The following is a 16,523-nucleotide window of genomic DNA, read 5'->3' as shown; positions in this document are numbered from 1 at the left end:
GCGCGGGCAGGGTCTTGCACACGCTCCTGCGTGTGCACAGCCTCGGTGCCAATGCTGCAACGGCGACAGAGCGCCAGGCACCTAGTCACCACACACACATGCCACCTCCCAGCCCCTTGTCCCGGCCATCACGTAGGGATGCACACCCCATGGCGCTCAGGAGGACGGTTTGTGACACCCCTCACAATCGACAGTCGACCGCACAAATTCTCTTTCTGAAACATCTTGCCAGATACACATTACGTATGATGCGTTTCACGAGAAGAATTAGTTCATGCACAGTATATTCACATATCCCCTCTTCTGTGAAATATGACAATATATGTGTTGTGAGAAAGCTTTGGATGTGTTTGTATCTGTAGATGCTGCCGACAAAATGGTATCTGTAAGCTAACGAGCCACTCATAGAAGATGAGCCACAAATGCCTGCTGGTGAGAACAGCCGCACAGTTTAAATTGATGAAGAACATTGTCAGTCCCAACGTTATGGACAAAAGTCAGTGTTGTAGGCAGCCATCCCTAAACCCCGCTGAAATCAGTCCAAACTTGGGCAAGACCCCCGGACCAGGACCTGCGTCCCATAGAGGGCAAGAAACCGTTTCAACTAAATTCCTGACGGTTGGAATTAGCTGGCCTCAAACGTCCGGTGCCTTCTGCTAATTCACATGGCTCGATGCTCAAAGCCTTTTCCTCCGTCCATTAGCATGAACCGTAGGTCAAAATCACGCTTACCGCAAACACATTCCGTTGCCCCGTTCCCTAAGTGCCCACTTTCAAGGTGAGAGCAAAGTCCCAGCCCATAAGACAGATTTCACTCATGCATCAGGCAGAAGCAGGTGGCCCAGATGCCCGGCCTATGGGACCCAGTGGCTTGGAATATCCCTCCACCGAAAGAGAGAGTCTGCACGCACAGGAAGGGCAGGTGCTGTGGAAGTGGGCTTGTTCCACAGCCGTGTTGTGCTCCATTCACCCGGGCTCATGCCTATCAGCCATGCGAGTCTTTCTAAGAAGACAGCAGAAACCACAGTCCTGGAATGTCTCCAGATTGTGGACGCCAAACGGGATCAACGGTGGAGTCCTGGGGGTAACTGAGAAGCTGGCGCCGAGGTGAAGCGCCAGTTACGTGAACGCAGCAGGTGCACGGCCGGCCCTTCCTCCACATCGCCACACGCGGGAGGGCCTGAGCTCAGCTGACTGTGGGGTTCATGTTGTTGCTTTGGTCCCCGATTCTGTTCCTCAATAGGACAGGTGGGGCTCCACCAGCTGTGTATTTCCCATGCTGGCCAGCGGAAGCTTGCTGCTGACGGTGGTCACGGAATATCGGTTGAATGAACAAACCATGGTCTCCTCCATTTATTAAAAATGAAAGCACTTACTGGGGCCCCTGGCTGGCTCAGCTGATTAAATGTCTGACTCTTGATTTTAGCTCAGGTCATGATCTCATGGTTGGTGAGATCGAACCCCAAGTCGGGCTCTGCGCTGGGTGTGGAACCTGCTTGGGCTTCTCTGTCTCTCTCTGTCTGCCCCTCCTCTGCTTGTGCTCTCTTCCTCTCTCTCTGTCTTCCTCTCTCTCTCTCTCTCTCTTCCTCTCTCTCTGCCTTTCTCTATCTCTCTCTGCCTCTCTCTCTCTCTCTGCCTTTCTCTATCTCTCTCTGCCTTTCTCTCTCTCTTCCTCTCTTCCTGTCTCTCAAAAGAAAAAATGAAAGCACTTATCACGTACTAGTGTGATTATGGGTTCTCCTTCACGACACTGAGAAAATGGCCTGTGTTTGATTGTTTTATTCAGGGCTGCAGTATCCGATATAGTACCCCATAGTCATCTGCAGCTATTTAATTAGCATTAAAGAAAATCAAAAAAATGGACTCCCCGGCCACACTGCTCACATTTTAAGGGTCCAGTAGCCACAGGTGGGTAGTGGCTGCCATATTGGTGGTTTCCATCACCACAGAAAAAATTCAGTGGACAGATCCGTGACGGCCATCTGGGACACAGTAGGTGTTCATCAGGTGTTTGTTGAGTGAATAGTGGCCACTGGCTACTGCAGGGAAACAGAGCAGGACGGGGCAGGAAGGGCTGAGCTTTGGGAGGTAGCTCAAGATCCCAGAACTCCAACGTCAAGAAAGCTCATTCTTCTCCAGTCGCTCAAGGGAATGTGTTCGGTGTCACTGTAGCAAAATCAGATGGATCCGTCTATGAGGGGCAAGGCCGATCCCGGGTGGAGATCCCAGCGATGCCTGCAGACGCCTCAAAGCAGAGCTCCCTGCACGCTCTGGCAGGCGCAGCTAACGGTGACCCTGGACGCCAGATCCCCGTCTGCGGGGTGTCGACAGGCTCTGTATCTCCTGCGTCCAATCCTACTTTACAGAATCACAACCTTTGGAGATGGCGACGGATGCTTTTCTGGTTTTCTCCCCGCAGTCGAACCCTCAAAGCACTAGTAATGTGGTGACTCAGGGTGATGGTAGCTCATGTGTTTGAGCCCCGCCGAAGGCCTTGAAGTTGCAGAGGGAAGAACTGTGTGCCGTTAGCGGTGAGTTTCCCGGGGCCCCCACGTCCTGCGAGCCTCGCTGTGCCGCTCACGTATGCCCGGAGCGTCTCCGCCAGTGCAGCTCTTACGATCCTTTGCTGTTAGCTTGACGTAAGCCATCTTGAGTCTTTCCTGTCACGTTATTCTAGCAAACTGGTTACCTGGCCGCAGTGAACACTTACATTTAAAATGTTGTGTATTACAAGCTCTCAGGGCTGGTTTCTGTGGGGTTTTCAGTGGCCTCTTGCTTGGTGTTTTCATTTATCTGATTTTAATATAAACAGAAGGTCAGGTCTCAGTAACTGGAAAATGGGCTTGGCGGCGTGTTCCTGCTCCGGCCCTGTCGCATGGCCTCTGATGAGAGAGGAAGGACTTGGGCAGGCAGATCACGTCTCCCAACATCGAGGGGAGGCTCGCGAAGCCACAGCCACTTCACAGACGCACGGTCGCTGTGTATGATCGCTGTTTCACGGGTGACACCTTTCTTGTATTGCCTGAATGGCCTCGGTTGTGTCAGGGCTAAAATACTTATTTTGGAATCATGTAAGTAATATTTGCACATGATTCTGGAGCCCTGAGTTCAAATCCCAGCTTGGCGAATACGGCACGACTCACAGAGCCCTTACCTGCTGTTTTTTAACATCTTCACAAAAATGAGCCCGCTAAGCGCTCATGGCGACGGTACACGACGACGGGATAGAAATGATTATAATTCCCTTTTTGTGGGACGGAGATCGTGAGGGATCTTCTGAAGGTCACACGGCTGAATAACATTGAACAAAGTACTGGAGAGTGCCTTGTCCCCACATGTTGCCTTTCTGGTCTCTAAGGACCAAGAAACCCTGTCCCACTTTCTTACGGGGCTGTGGTCAGGATCCATTAAAACAATCACACACCTGTTCCTCTAATGTCTATCACACGGTGAGCAAAAAATACGTTTTGCTGAATGAATTAGACAGGGTGGCTCCTTTGCGCATTTGTTCCGAAAATGTTTCACTGAGCAGCACGGACACAGTCCCCAACTTCACAGGACGTGAGCAGAGAGTTGCCTGATGGACCGGACGGGCTGTGGGGCAGGAGGCAGACAGACAGGCACCTGGGAAGGAGGGGCCACACCCACACGGATGGAAGAGTTCAGGCCATGTACATGGAGAGGCGTGTGGACAGCCGCAGATGCGCAAAAACGCAGACAGTACGGGTCACACGTGTCCCTACTTCTCACTCTCGATGCCCAAACTCTCCTTCGGGGGGTCAACTCTGCACACATTGCACTCCGTTAGGAACCCCCCACCTCACCCTCGAGGAAGCTGTCCTGGACTTGTCTAGCCTGCTCTAAGTGTCTGTCCCTAGACCTCTGTCCCCCTGGGAGCCCCAGCAGCCTCCTCCCGAGGACGCCCTTCCCTCCACCGGTGCTGGGGACGCCCTTCCCTCACCTGTGCTGGCTCCCCTGCTTCTGGACCCAACATCTCTGTCCTCCGCTGTCTCGCGTGGGTGCAGCACATGGTCCAGGAGCTCATGGAGGAGGCATGAGAAAGGGACACGTGTGAGACCCTGGCACGTGTGCAGGTGTCTGTGTGCTGCCCGCAACCGATGGTCCGCCCGGGAATGCAATTCTAGGTCATATGGCATTTTCCTCGGTACGTCTGCCGTTTTCTTCCTTGCCGCCTAGTTCCTTGAGAGCCGGTCAAGAAGTCCAGTTCTGTTATGAGTTTTGATCCTCTGTATGAAGCTGGGTTTCTGAGAGTCTTTGCCAGTTTCTCTGGTGGGGGATACATTCCCACGTTCCGGGCCACACGCTGCTCTGGAGTCCGTTCAGGGAAATTTTTTACTTACCTCCAGCGCTATTTTATCCTTACTGTTTTCTCTGGTTCTGGATTGCCATTATTTGGCTGTTGTGCTTCCGGAGCCAAATCTCGTGTTGTCTTATCTTTTCTCTGTTTTCCCCCAGGGTTTTGTCCTTCTAACTGGACAGTTCCTTCAACTTTGCCTCCAGTCCTTCTCTTGAGTTCTATTTCTTGCTATCTTTCATTTTTCTGAGTTTCTTTGAGGTCCTAATTGTTTTCTCATCTTCCTGTTTGAGAATATTACACCTTTGCAGGGAAGATTTTCTCTGTTTTCTCCGGGTTGTTTTTTCTGTTGCGCTGTTTCATTTTAGAGGCTTTCCCCCGTGCCTGGTCCTTGGACGTCCCCCACATGTGGGGCAGGACTGCACTGACTGCGGGTCTTGGGTGCGGCTGGGCCAGGCTGCTTCCTCAGGTGGTCCGGCAGGATGCGGCCGTTCCTCCCCGGCAGGCGACGTGCTGGGAATCCAGTGTGGAGACCCCAGGGTCTCGGCACTCCGTGCACAGATGCCCACGCAGCCCTCCCCCCAGCAGACAGTGACCCCGTGGCAGCGACCGGTGACCTCGGTGACAAACTTTGTGCTTCATTCTCTCCAGAGAACAGTTTTTTAAGCTGGTCAGGTCTCGGGGGTGAAGAGTTGGCTCATCGGCTCCGGGCCCGGAGCGGCACATTGGGGTGGCTGCTTCTACCCACGCATAAGACCAGTTTCCCCGCTGTCAGGTCCATTGTCAACACGTCCAGCCATGCCTGGTGCCATCAATTCTGGAGTTCTAGAGGATTCCAGGGTTCAGGTTTCGTCAGGGCCACCTGAGGTTCACCTGTTGTTAGGGGCCGGGCGTCTGCTAGATCTCACAGTACTCAACTCTCTGCTCCTTTGCTCCAAAATTCTGGTGCTGTTTCTCCTTTCCCATTATTTTTCCCAGTGTCCTTTTGCCTTTAAGAACCAGACTCTTGGCCACTGTTTTAGTGAGGTCTGCAAGGCAAGTGTGTTCAACTCTTTCTGGAACTTGGACATTGTCTACTCAATTTAAGTTTATTTATTTTGAGAGAGAGAGAGACAGAGACAGAGAGTGAGTGAATGGGGGAGAGGTAGAGAGAGACAGAGAGAATCACAAGCAGGCTCCACACTGTCAGCACAGAGCCCGACAAAGTGCCTGTTCCCACAAACTGCGAGATCACGACCTGAGCTGAAATCAAGAGTCAGATGCTTAATCAACTGAGCCATCTTGGCTCCCCTACTTAATTTTAAAAAACTTAAAAAATATGGCTCTGTCCTACCTATGTAATTTTATTTTGTTTTTATTTTTTATAATTGGCTGCTTTTTCTTTTCTTTTCTTTGTTAAAGTTTACTCATTTGTTTTTGAGAGGGAGAAGGTGTGCACGTGCACATGAGCGGGGGAGGGACAGAGAGAAACGGAAGAGAGGGTCCCAAGCAGGGTCTATGCTGTCAAGCGGAGTCCGTGAACCGCGAGCTGAAACCAAGAGCCAGACGCTCAGCCGGCTGAGCCGCCCAGGCGCCCTTCCCGTGTATTTTAGATCCCACCACATGGCCCTGGAGCTCTGGTGGTGGCTGCCCATTTCCCCCCACTCTCCTCCCGCAATCCCATGCCCACCCATGATCGTTCCCTCTTGCTGACCCTTCGAAATCCGTCTTGGGGTCCACCCTCCCCGTAAAGTCACTCCTGACCAGTCCAGAATTCAGGACCCTCTACTTTTAGGAACCATCTGATACCTCGCACCAATCTTGTAAACCACCTTACTGTGGTCTTGACTTTTTGAGATGCATTTCCCTTATCATCTCGATTCAACTGTTTTCTCCTTGGCTAAGGGACTGTGCCATATAGTTAATTGTTCTCAATCCTCGCTGTGCCAAATGAAGGAGTGGGTCTTTGATATGTCTGTTTCTATCGATCAATATTATCGGCGCTTTCAGAATGGGCCCCCCAGTCTTAGACTTGATTTTACCAGCATCTGGCTTTCAACGAAATGTGTGCTCTCTCCTCTCCCTGTACAAAAACAACATTTACTATCTTTGTCATTGACGAGACTAGAATGTTGAGAATGTTAGGATAAAATTACCCCAAGAACCAGGCTACCTCTTGGCAGTGAGATTAGAAAATTAAACCACTTTGTAAATACACATAGACTTTTTCTATTTTAGTTAAAATGTCAAGCGGTTGATAAGGTTTCCAGAAGGGGCTGGTCCATCATGAGCTAGTGAACTGCGTGCGAGGAGATGCTGCTGACTACGGCAACACCCTCAGAGCGGTAGGGTCTGGAGGAGGTAGAAGCCTTAGAAATCGCCAAATCCACCTTTCAACCTAGAAAATGAAGAAACTGAGGCCACAGGGATTAAGTGGTGTGCAGGGGCCGACGCGTGGGGTGGCATCAGACCAGACTTTGTCTGTGAGCAGCTCTTCTGTCGGGCACCACGCGGTAGAGGCTGACGCCAGCCAGAAGCAGCACCTCCGTGGGGGGCTCTTCTGCAGCCCGCAGGCATCCCGCCCGCACCGGCCAGAGGAGGGCGTCCCCGGAGAGACCCGCGCACGCAGATACCAGCGTCGGCTTCTCTCGACAACGCGGCAACTTCAACTTTGTCTTTCTGAACATTTACAGGCTGACGCCGGCCCTCTTGGTCTGAAGGGCGCCAGGTCACACGGAACATTAGCCATGGAGGCCACCCGGTCCGCATTTAGTCCAGATGAGGAATTTAACGCTTGAGGTGGCAAGTGTGACAACTCCGTTAGTGAGTGGCTGTTCCGCGTGGTACCGCCACGGGCACTCAGTGCCGTGGTAACGCTTAATGCGGCAGGAAGACTTGGCGCCTGGCGCCACCCACACCGGAGACGTGAAATATGTCACACTGACACGGCCGTCCCAGCTTCCGTGAGCCGTGGTCAGTAGGTTACGCAGGAAGAACTGAGAAGCATGCCACTTGCATGATGGCACCGGGGACAAGCGTGTAAGAAAAGGCATAAAACAAAGGGCTAAAGATGTCCTTCCGTCTCTTCCCCAAATACATGCTAGATTATTCTCCTTCAGGCGCGGTAGGACACGATACTTTGTCTTCATGTGGTTGGTAGGAAATTGCTCAGTTGCGAAGTATTTAAAATTCTGGTAGTTGAGGGATTGAGCTGTTTACAGATTTAGTGTGGGAATGCAGGTGATGCGTATGAACGTCCGTGGCTCGTGTCTATCATAGATGTACATTTTATGTACACACACGTGCACACGCATGTGCTCGCACACGCATACATATGCACACACACACGCTCACACACATGGATACACATGCACGCATACAAACAGGCACGCACACACATGCGCTCACACACGTGCACACATACCCACACACACCCACGTGCACACACATGCATACACACACAAGCACATGCACACACATGTACAATGCTTGCCTGAGATGCACGTATGCACACATGTACATACACATATGAACACATAATGCACACACATGCACTGACTTGTGCACACACATGCAACACACAATGCCTGCCTGCGCACACACACACAAGCATGCACACACATGCACGCACACGTACACATGAGTGCACACATGTGCACAGTGCACATATGCACGCACACGCACATGTAACCAAGCCTGCATGAGATGCACGCATGCACACAGACGAACACATAATATGCACATGCGTGCACACGTGCACGTGTACACACGTGCACACACATGTACAATGAGCGCACACGAACACATAATGTGTACGTGTACACACGAGCACACACATGTGCACACACACATGCACACACATGCACACTCCAGGCAAGATACGCCTTTGGTAGAAATTTGAAGCTTCTTAAATATGCATTTTCTAATAAGCAAAATATATAAGCTTTTACTCCACATAGGTTTTCAAAAGCTGCTCTACAGTTTCATCGACAGCAGGCTACAAATGATGAGCCTGAAAATCTGGTCGTTACGAAGATTTGAGAATGTTTTCTTCATAACGTAGCCTCGATTGTAGTGTCTGTGGCAACGGCTAGTTACCAGCTGTCGCCGCTGCACATTTTTGCCGGAGAGCAACCTTATCCCCAGATCCATCTGCGTTTGGGGCTCCGCCCCCCGAGCCGGATGATCTCTCAGCTGAACGCAGCTATGTTTATTCCCGTTATTTCCGTCTCCAAGTCCAGGAGGCGTGCTGGGCCTGAGGAAGCACACGGCGGCTCCCTTATTGCGTGACTGCCCTGCTCACGACCCGGCCCAGGGTGTGTATGTGGCGCAGCCACGTCCCCGTGCGGGTGACTCTTCGTCGCAGAGCACCACACGCGCGGCCGTGGGTCCGCCACTCCTCCTACCGCCTGCTCTCCTCCCTGAACTCAGACGACGAGACGTGACGTTCTCTGTGGCAGGCTGCTCTCTGCTTGGACAGGCAGCCGGCGTGCACACGGTAGCCGAGTGAGAAGCGCTGGGGGGCACCCTGTTGGTTTCACACGAGCCGGAGTGGAATCTCACGGGAAAGGTGCTCTGAGGACAAATTCGGGGCCTCCGCCGTGCCCCTCCTCTCAGGACCTCTCCTGGATCCTCTGAATGTGGCTTCTCTGTCCCGTCTACCTCCAGCTTGCTTGTCTCTGTGAGCAGGGAGGGGCCCTCAGGGGACACGGGGGTGCCCTGTGTGGCTGCGCTGGTGGCTGTGGTCTTTCAGAGTCCCCAGCCAGAAAGGATGTGCAGAAGTGGCTGGCGGGGGAGGCGTGCTGCACGGTGCAATCACACTGCTTTATTTGGGTGTGGTGTCCCTGGGAGTCTTGCTTGGGTGTGAGGTCCTGGGGTGTGTGTGTATGTGTGTGTGTGTGCACATGTGTGTGTGTGTGTGAGGCAGTTCTGTCTCTGACTTCCTACACGGTGGTCCTCACTTCTCTCCTCTTGCTTTGAAGCTGCTCATGTGTTTAGGCAACAAGGAGGAGGACTATCTTCCTGGGCACACCTGGCTGGGTAAGTCCTTGGTGTGGTTTACGTACTTATGTTTGTTTTATTGAGCACTTGGCTCATTTGCAGAAAGACACGGGATGTTTTGGTAGCAAGGCTCTAACCCTCCCCGCGGGTCCCCCACGAGCGCTAACAAGGGTAGGAGGCTTCCTCATCGCCCCCAGCACTTTGCCCCTCCAAAGGGGACAGGCTTCCGAAGCCACCTTCAGATGCAGCTGGACCCGCCGAGTTCACTGCATTCAGGGTCTCATCCGGGTTGTAGAACTTCTTTCTTTTTTAAAGAAACCATGCTTTTGCATGGTGCAGACACCCTGCTGGGGCCTGGGGAGGAGGGAGCCGCGCGTGGGGAACGCAGGAGAGGCGCGCGCACTGGCCTCCGACTCCGTACTGGGTTAATGGAAACGGTTCTGCCACGAGGCACTTAAATCTGTCTCCATTTTTAACAGTAAGGAGACAGGAAGTTTTTCCAAACTGCCGACCTCTCCTCCCTGTGAGCAGAAAAGTAAATCTTAGTCGTACAAATGCAAAGGTTCTGAGACTGTTTGCTCCAGAAATGGATGCCGGTCTGGGACCAGAAAGCTCTTTACTGACGAGTGGGTCTGTCCTTAACTAGGGTCTGCGAAAGAAAAGAAGGCACCGATCAGATCCTCAGCACTTTCAAAGGCGTCGTCTGGAGCTGGGGGCCACAGACCAGGTGTGTCCGGGGGTCTGGAAGCACCGAGGGGGCTGTGTCGGGGACGCCCTTGTTCCCTGTGAGACTCTCACCGGGCCAGGGGGTTGGGAGGTTGCTGAGGCCCCTTCCTTGTAGGATCCCGTGTGTTTCCTTGAACAGTTCCCACGTCAACGCGGTTCCTCACATGTTTTATTGAAATAAGTCTCAAAAATGTAAAAATCCCCAGCGCTGAAAAGAAACGAGTAAGGGCCGGTGTGTATAGCACGGGTCTGCTTGGGGATGAGTTTTCCAGAAGCTGAGACGCGGCAAGAGAGGTCAATAGCGTGACATCAACTTATTGCAAGAAAAACAAACAACACAAAAACCAGAACCTGAAGCAAAAAGGCCGGATCCCACAGGCCGTTCAGAGGTGCGGCTCCAATGTGATGTGCCCGTGGGCTTCCTGGGCCGCACACAGCACGACGTGGCCCTGACCCAGTGGCAGCCCCGAGGGAGAAGCCTGAAGCCAGACGACCCCGCCTCTGCCCGTATCCGGCCCTTCCCCGGGTCAAGGGCTTTGCCGTCTGAAGGCTGGCTTGGAGAGGGCAGAGGGGGCTGGCTGACAGTCCTGGGCGTCCACTGCACGGTCTCAGAACGGTCCCTGCAGAGGCCGGGCCCAGGACTCCCCGAGCGGGGACGTCAGATTCCAGGACCACAGCAGGCCGGTCAGCCTTTGGCTGGAGACAGAGAACCCAGAGTAATTCCGTTTCTCTGGAAACGACTCTCGTATAAAAACAATTTCTCGCCGCTGGCCGAGAACAACGCACGGGCTTCGCTGCTTCTGGTCCTTCCGCCGCCTCGTGATAAGAAAACGTAGGCCGCCAGCAGATGAGCCGGTGAGCTCTGTGCTGGGCAGGCCGGCGGGGTGTGCACGCGATTACCCGGCGGTGCGGCCCCGCTGGCTTCCTGCCCCCGGCGAGGGCAGTGACCCTGCCGCACGTGGGAGCGCCGAGGGGCCGAGCAGGGCCGCCCACCTGGATGTGCTCACTTACCTTCTCAAAGATGCCCGCGTGCCCCAGACGCGAGTCAGTGTCAGACGCGGGACAGGCCCGCCATTACAAGGGGCGTCTGCCCTCCGGTACCTCCACACGGGCCGGAATCGCTAAACTGGGAACGGCAGTTGGGCTAGCGAGTGGCCGCCTGCGAGTCCCCGTGCTCTGAGCATCACCGGCTCTGTTCCCTGCGCCTTCGCGGCGAGCGGAAGGACCCTCATACGTAGCTCCACTTCCTGGGCCGCGTGGGTTCTGTGAGCCACCCCTGAACCCCAGAACCTCAGTGCCGTCAGATTTCCGTTGAGCTGGAAACAGAAGGCACCAGAGAAGGGCACGGGGCGCAGGTGGGAAGGACTGAGCCCGGAGCCGGCGCACGACTCTGGTCCCCCGGCCCCGAGCTCAGTGTCTCCAGCTCCCTGGGGGCGAGAGAGCCTTCTGGCCAGCGTGCGAGGACGCCAGGCCGCAGGTGCGTCCAGAGTCCCCTCGCTCTACAAGGCTTTGACGTCACGGCAGAAATGCTCCCAGCGGCGCGGACATTGGCACTGACCCTGGCGCCTCCTCCGGTCCCCCGGCCGGTCCTGGGCCGCGCACCTGGGAACCGCTGCCCTGAGGCCACGCTGGGCCCTTCCCCGCCTCCCCCCCCCCCACCCCCCGTCTGCAGGCTGTCCTCACTCTCCACCCTGCTCCTGACCGCAGTCTCGGCTCACGATGTCTGCTCCTGTCCCGCACGCCATCCTGAAGCTGGGGCTCCGACCTCTCCCTGTCGGCACACGGGAGGCCCCTCACCTGCTGTCCTCCGCACCCCTGCCCTGGGGGACGGCCTCGGTCCCCGCGGGAAACTTGCTTTTCTGTCCTCACTGGGCTCCCGGCCCCCCCTGCCCCACCTGCCCCTTCGAGGGCTGACTCCCCCTTGCGCTGCCCCGTCCTGGGCCTCGGCTACCTGGTGGGCGGCTGCCCCTGCGTTCCGAGTTCGCACCCGGGCACTGGAAGAGCCGCCCACCCTGGTGGCCGGGGGCCTCGGCGCTCAGCACGCAGCTACCTCGTCACAGGGGCGCAAACGCTAGCTTCGCCGCCCGGCCGGCGGGCTGAACGAGTGAACGAAAATGTGGAGTTTCCCCACGGGCCAGGCCTCATCCCGCATTGCCTCCCTCTGCCTGAGCACCGCGGTCCCCCTTGCTCGCCAGTGGGAAGCTCTCCCCGCGGGAGCACCCACCAGCCCAGGAGGGTGCGTCCACGTTCCTCTGTCCCACTGCCCCTCGACGTGACTCCATTACGGCACCGGGACGCTGTGCCCTACGTGTGTTTCCACAGGGAGGAGCAGGTGCTGTAGGGAGAGGTGCTTTCCTCCCCGGGATGTGCTCCAACATGCACAGCAAGTTACTGACGCTCGTGCAGAGGCAGTTAGCATCCGGGTGGCGGCCCTGGGCCTTCCTCCGGGAAAGGGCACAGTGTCTTACTATGGACGGTAAACCGAGGCAGTCATCTGCTCACATGTAGAAGTCGCTCTGTTTTTCGACCGTTTCCCTTATTCAGGGTCTTGCATTTCGCCGGTAGCTTCCCTTCTGCAGGCATGTAGTGAGGGCCCACGGGGAGCCCGCGCTGTAAGGGGGCCCGCGGCGAGGCAGACGGAGAGGCTGTGTCCCAGGGATCGAGGGCCATCCATCTGGGAAGCAAAGTTTCCCCACGGGCAGACGCAGCAATAGTGGAGGGGCGTGTGCAAGCATGTGCTTGGCGAGGTTGGCATTGGTGACACGTGTTTGACGTGTAGAAGGGAACCCGGTCTTCAGAGGGTCGTGACCACTCCTTGCACAAAGTGAGAGCCATCGGGCAGTGGCTGAGGCGGAATGTGGGCCGAACCGGGGGTTTGGCGTCCATCTGTGTCTCCCACCTGCCGGGAGGTGAAGTGAATTGTTCCAGACCAGAGCTGGGACAAAAAAAAAAAAAAAAAAAAAGTCTTCCAACTTCCAATTCCAAAATGTCACATTTGGAGATCTGGGTCCAAGTCATTTCTTAGGTGAAGGTCACCAGGAACAGGGCCCGGTGCGTTTATAAGTGAACGAAAGAGATTGAAAGTGACGTGGCCTCCTGTTCAGGCATTTTGGGGTGCACGGCAGAGCTCGTGTGGAAAGCCAGGCCCGTGGCTGGAGACGGGTCTCCGTGGGCATGCCTGTGTCGTCCCAGCCTCCTCCTCCGGCAGCCCTGGGCCGCGGCCTCGCGATCCGCACCTCCGGACGCGTGCCTCCCTGTCAGTGCCGCACAACACAGGTCACAGCTGCTCCCAGGGCGGGAGGCGTCCCTCCCACTCCCCCCCAGGTATCCTTTCTGCTGGACAGCGAGCCCTCGGCCGTCAGCATCGCGGGGCGTCCCTCCAGCAGTCCGTGACGTCACATGGTCTCGCCACCTGCCTCTAGGCCGCTCCCTACGAGCCCTGTGATTTCTGGAGGAAGCAACTGGCAGAGTCCTCGCGTCGGGCTGGAAATGTAGCCCGTCCATCTGCTTGCCCCTGCTGGGTCCCTGCTCCTGGGATGACATTCGCAGCGCTGTGCTGATGTCTGTCTGTCCGCCCGGTTCCTCAGTGCGTGTGTCCCGGGGCTGCAGCCAAGGGCAGCTGCCCCAGAAAAGGTTCGCCGGACTCCCGGCAGCTCGCCCCAGCCACACCGTCGGGGTGGGTTCCCAGCAGCGGCACAAAGACGCGCAACGTGCGGGAGCCTCTCATAACCTGCAGAGGCCCCGGGGTGGCGGCAGGAGCGGGAGGACTCACCTGGATGGAATCTGTACGCCTGTCGCCTGAATTCTGATCGTTTTAAAATCTAAAGACATTTTTGTGCAGTGTTCACACCCGGAATGGCAGCAGTGGAAAAAGGTAATCTACGAAAATGCTCTCCAAGTACTCCACAGTGTTTCTTGTTTTCAGGAGAAAACAGATGACAATTTATAATTTAAGTAGATCTGTTCTGTAGAGTTATACATTTGTAAGTGATATAAAGATAAAAACAGCCCGTGCGAAGGGATTAAAACTGCTGGTGGTTTCAGGGCGTCAGGGCTGAAGGCCGAGCGCCAGCCTGTGGGGTGCACGGCATAGGGAGCGGGTGCCGTGCGTACGAAAGGCTTACGTGAGGCTGGTCGCGTGTGTCCGAGGCAAGAACCCTGTTGTCAAGGAGGCTGGGGCCCGAGGCCACAGGGGTCGGGGGCAGGCCTGGGCGTGCTAACTCGCCATCAGTCCCTGTGCTGGGAACACTGCCGGCTCACACGATTTACTCCAGTAACTCGATGGAGACAACTGTGGGATCTCACGTACCGTCAGTTTCCAGAAGACTAAGTTAACCACCTTCTGGTCACTGGCAGCCCTGTCTGTGCAAAGGGACGGAGGCCATCCCGGAGCTTGCGGCGACCGGCCAGAAGCAGGAGCAGTCCAGGGTCGGCCTCCCACGCACCAGATCAGCTCTCACCATCAGGAAGGGACACGTTTGGCCAGAGTTTGTCCAAGTGCATGGAATGATGGAATGACAGGGTCACGGTGAACGGGGCTGTCCCCGAGCGTTTGGCGGGTATAGATCACCATCAGTCGGGGACCAAGCTCACACCCTGTCCTCCCTTCCCTGTACAAATGAAGCCAGGACAATTTAAGTGGTTGCCTTGCTGTCCTTCGGCATTGCAACTGGTGACAAGAAGAAGATTCTCTAATCTTCCTGAAGTTAAATCATGAAGACACGTGACAGACGGAAAGGAACGTGTCTGGGCACGCTCACCAGCTCAAAGTTAAAATGCAGCAGCATTGGTGGGGGGGGTCCTGCTCACTCGTCGGCTGATGGGAGCACAGAGACGCCCGGGGCCTGGTGCTGTGTCCACGGTGGCAGGAAAAGGACTTGGGGGGAAGAGGCCTCCAAGAAACCCAGGCGACGACAGGTGTGCCCGTGGATGTGCCTTGAGGAGGTCAAGGTGACTTTCCACTTTCTCGTGTGCCCTGTCCCTGCACAGACACACTTGTGCTTCAGGCTTTGTTGTCTGGTCACCTGCCTCCTCTTCTGAATCCCGTGCTTGCCGTTCAAGGCTGGGCTGGTGGCAGGGAGGGGGGGGGGTGAGCCGGGTGACCATGACAGAGAGGAGAAGGTGAGTGTCCTTTTCTGCCTGGCGCAAAGCATCGGCCCCTCTGCCTTTGTCCGGCTGTGGAAAACATTGTCCTAGGCTGTGGGAGGGAGGAGCGGTCTGGGGGGCCAGCTCGCCCAAACAGTAAGGGGGATCATTCTCAGGCAAGAAGAAAGCGTGGCTTTCATGGCTAAGCATGCCATTGTCCGGAATTGTCCGGAAAAGTTGAAAATAATGATCAATCTTTTAAAAATGGGTCCTTTCACAAATACTATAACTCTTTTTCCAAGAAGAAGGAAGTATTTTAGAAACAATTGCATCCCCTATTGTGTGCAATGGGGTAACATCGCATCCTTCTGCTGGTGGGAACGTACGAAGATTCCTTTTGCTGGAAAGAAACTTAAAAGAACAGTTCCTGTTTTCCTGCTCTCCAGCCCCATGCTTCTCCTTATGACAACATGCACCAAAGAATCAAAGTCGTAAAAAGCTATCTGTAAAGATACTTATCACACATTTTTCATAACACGAGAAAGTTTCAAAAAACTAAATTATTTCTAACAATAAGAGTGGAGTTGGAAGTCAGCCATGAAAGTCAAAATAAAAGTCTTTACTGATATAGGAAAAGGCTCATGTTACAATGTTCAGTGAAAATAAAAAAAGAAATACAAATTTAAATCCTGAGACTGATTTGAATAAACAGCAAAAATGCATTAAAATCAAAGGAAAAACCCAGCAGCAGTGGTGGCTGACGTCCGGGGCAGATGTCACGCAGTGACCATAACGCAATCAATACTCAGAGAAGGCTGTCCCCATTTCCGTCCTTTAAGTCACTCTGACTCCCTTCAGCCTCTCTGGTGAACAGAGGCCCCTGGAGAGTCAGTTAAGAGCATCTGAAAAGCTAACCCCTTTTTATCTTTCCAAGTTCGGAAGCGTTTCAAAGACTGCGGAGCCCTGCGTGTGCACGGTCCCTCCCCGCAGACCTGGTGCCAGGCGCCGTGTCGCGTGCCCCGTGACTCCCAGTGCCCCGATGGCCTCGGGTGGGGACGAGAGCCACCGGACGCACATCCTGGCTGGGGAAGGGCTGTGAAAGCCCCCCCCAAATTCTCCTCTTCTCAGCCTGCAACACACCCCCTTCTTTTCGTGTATTAGAAGTCGATCTAGGATAATTTAAGAAGTGTCCCCGATAAAGGCCATGCCCGCCTCGCAGGAGGGGCTGGCGCTGGAGGGGACAGAAGTCCACCCGGGTGTGGACAGCAGCCCAGGACCACGGAGCTGCGCTGGTGGCCAGTGCCACCACCCACGGGCCCAGGACTTGTAAACTATAAAGTGCTTCTCGAACAGTCCTGCCGCTGTCGTTACTGTTACAGGCATTACAGGGGCTTCCCGTAGGGAAGGGGGGAGGGGC

The 16,523-nt window shown here is 55.0% G+C and overlaps 1 protein-coding gene across 2 annotated transcripts in view; it reads right to left on the bottom strand.

Annotated features, from left to right (window-relative positions):
* MYT1L (myelin transcription factor 1 like) overlaps positions 1–16,523 on the bottom strand; it is a 197,139-nt gene that overhangs the window by 118,317 nt on the left and 62,299 nt on the right. The window lies entirely within an intron of this gene.

Source organism: Lynx canadensis, chromosome A3, assembly GCF_007474595.2.
Source record: "Lynx canadensis isolate LIC74 chromosome A3, mLynCan4.pri.v2, whole genome shotgun sequence".
Classification (NCBI taxonomy): Eukaryota; Metazoa; Chordata; class Mammalia; order Carnivora; family Felidae; genus Lynx; species Lynx canadensis.
This window is presented reverse-complemented; position numbering and strand designations above follow the sequence as displayed.